Source organism: Mchenga conophoros, unplaced genomic scaffold (assembly GCF_057382185.1).
Source record: "Mchenga conophoros isolate Kocher_MC1m ecotype Shallow Benthic unplaced genomic scaffold, M_conophoros_male_GT1.1 unmapped_scaffold_10, whole genome shotgun sequence".
Taxonomy (NCBI): domain Eukaryota; kingdom Metazoa; phylum Chordata; class Actinopteri; order Cichliformes; family Cichlidae; genus Mchenga; species Mchenga conophoros.
In genome coordinates, this window is record NW_028182337.1 from 972,647 (window position 1) to 975,880 (window position 3,234).

Sequence of the window (3,234 nt, forward strand, 5' to 3'; positions counted from 1 at the left end):
ACTCCCCCACTAGCTTTCCTTCTCCCGCAGTTACCCTCCACCACAAATCCAGCATGGCCCTTGCCCTCCAGCAGGCCCCGAGGACCCACATACTCCTCCGCTCTAATCCCCCATGAGCGTTCCTTCTCCTGCAGTTACCCTCCACTGCATATCCAGCATGGCCCTTGACCTCCAGCATGCCCCGGGGACGCACATCCTCCCCTGCTCTAGTCCCCCACTAGCTTACCTTTCTTGTAGTTACGCTCCAGCGCATATCCAGCATGGACCTTGACCTCCAGCAGGCCCCGTGGACCCACACTTAAGCCCCCTCCCACTGACAAAGCAAAACACCACTGGCAAAATCCTCGTGCCCCTGGTACTCCAGAATGTAAATTCAAACATGCCCCTGGTACACTGCGCAGAAACACTTTGCCACACACACGCACGCACTGCTTGTGCCTATGGTACGACAACTTTTCTCGTACCTATGGTACGACAACTTTTCTCGTGCCTATGGTACGACAACTTTTCTCGTGCCTATGGTACAACAACTTTTCGCCGTGCCCCTGGTACACCGCTCAGTAGCACTTTGCCACACAAACTCTCCTCGTGCCTATGGTACGACAACTTTTCTCGTGCCTATGGTACAACAACTTTCCTCCGTGCCCCTGGTACGACAGCTTTTCTCGTGCCTATGGTACAACAACTTTTCTCGTGCCTATGGTACAACAACTTTCCTCCGTGCCCCTGGTACGACAGCTTTTCTCGTGCCTATGGTACAACAACTTTTCTCGTGCCTATGGTACAACAACCTTTCGCCGTGCCCCTGGTACACCGCTCAGTAGCACTTTGCCACACAAACTCTCCTCGTGCCTATGGTACGACAACTTTTCTCGTGCCTATGGTACAACAACTTTCCTCCGTGCCCCTGGTACGACAGCTTTTCTCGTGCCTATGGTACAACAACTTTTCTCGTGCCTATGGTACAACAACTTTCCTCCGTGCCCCTGGTACGACAGCTTTTCTCGTGCCTATGGTACAACAACTTTTCTCGTGCCTATGGTACAACAACCTTTCGCCGTGCCCCTGGTACACCGCTCAGTAGCACTTTGCCACACAAACTCTCCTCGTGCCTATGGTACGACAACTTTTCTCGTGCCTATGGTACAACAACTTTCCTCCGTGCCCCTGGTACGACAGCTTTTCTCGTGCCTATGGTACAACAACTTTTCTCGTGCCTATGGTACAACAACTTTTCGCCGTGCCCCTGGTACACCGCTCAGTAGCACTTTGCCACACACACACTCCTCGTACCTATGGTACGACAACTTTTCTCGTGCCTATGGTACGACAACTTTTCTCGTGCCTATGGTACAACAACCTTTCCCCGTGCCCCTGGTACACTGCGCAGAAACTCTTTGCCACACACACACACCACTCGTGCCTATGGTACGACAACAGGCCCCGGGGACCTACATCGCACCTTGCTCTTGCCTCCCTTACAGCTGAAAAAGGTCCATGCCTGTGCCCTGGCCCTGCTGAAATTCCCTCTCCATTTAGCCGAGGCAGTGAGTCGGCCTCCTGTCTCCCTTTACGGTCGAAAAAGATGTGCTCCTGGGCGCGCTGGCCCTGCTGCTACTCACATCGGGCATGGACCTGGACCTCCAGCAGGCCCCGGGGACCTACATCGCACATTGCTCTTCCCTCCCTTACAGCTGAAAAAGGTCCATGCTTGTGCCCTGGCCCTTCTGAAATTCCCTCTCCATTTAGCCGAGGCAGAGAGTCGGCCTCCTGTCTCCTTTACGGTCGAAAAAGATGTGCTCCTGGGCGCGCTGGCCCTGCTGCTACTCACATCGGGCATGGACCTGGACCTCCAGCAGGCCCCGGGGACCTACATCGCACATTGCTCTTCCCTCCCTTACAGCTGAAAAAGGTCCATGCTTGTGCCCTGGCCCTTCTGAAATTCCCTCTCCATTTAGCCGAGGCAGAGAGTCGGCCTCCTGTCTCCTTTACGGTCGAAAAAGATGTGCTCCTGGGCGCGCTGGCCCTGCTGCTACTCACATCGGGCATGGACCTGGACCTCCAGCAGGCCCCGGGGACCTACATCACACCTTGCTCTTGCCTCCCTTACAGCTGAAAAAGGTCCATGCCTGTGCCCTGGCCCTGCTGAAATTCCCTCTCCATTTAGCCGAGGCAGTGAGTCGGCCTCCTGTCTCCCTTTACGGTCGAAAAAGATGTGCTCCTTGGCGCGCTGGCCCTGCTGCTACTCACATCGGGCATGGACCTGGACCTCCAGCAGGCCCCGGGGACCTACATCACACCTTGCTCTTGCCTCCCTTACAGCTGAAAAGGTCCATGCTTGTGCCCTGGCCCTTCTGAAATTCCCTCTCCATTTAGCCGAGGCAGTGAGTCGGCCTCCTGTCTCCCTTTACGGTCGAAAAAGATGTGCTCCTGGGCGCGCTGGCCCTGCTGCTACTCACATCGGGCATGGACCTGGACCTCCAGCAGGCCCCGGGGACCTACATCACACCTTGCTCTTGCCTCCCTTACAGCTGAAAAGGTCCATGCTTTTGCCCTGGCCCTTCTGAAATTCCCTCTCCATTTAGCCGAGGCAGTGAGTCGGCCTCCTGTCTCCCTTTACGGTCGAAAAAGATGTGCTCCTGGACGCGCTGGCGCCGGCTGCTACTCACATCGGGCATGGACCTGGACCTCCAGTAGGCCCCGGGGACCTACATCACACCTTGCTCTTGCCTCCCTTACAGCTGAAAAGGTCCATGCTTTTGCCCTGGCCCTTCTGAAATTCCCTCTCCATTTAGCCGAGGCAGTGAGTCGGCCTCCTGTCTCCCTTTACGGTCGAAAAAGATGTGCTCCTGGACGCGCTGGCGCCGGCTGCTACTCACATCGGGCATGGACCTGGACCTCCAGTAGGCCCCGGGGACCTACATCACACCTTGCTCTTGCCTCCCTTACAGCTGAAAAGGTCCATGCTTGTGACCTGGCCCTTCTGAAATTCCCTCTCCATTTAGCCGAGGCAGTGAGTCGGCCTCCTGTCTCCCTTTACGGTCGAAAAAGATGTGCTCCTGGGCGCGCTGGCCCTGCTGCTACTCACATCGGGCATGGACCTGGACCTCCAGCAGGCCCCGGGGACCTACATCACACCTTGCTCTTGCCTCCCTTACAGCTGAAAAGGTCCATGCTTGTGCCCTGGCCCTTCTGAAATTCCCTCTCCATTTAGCCGAGGCAGTGAGTCGGCCT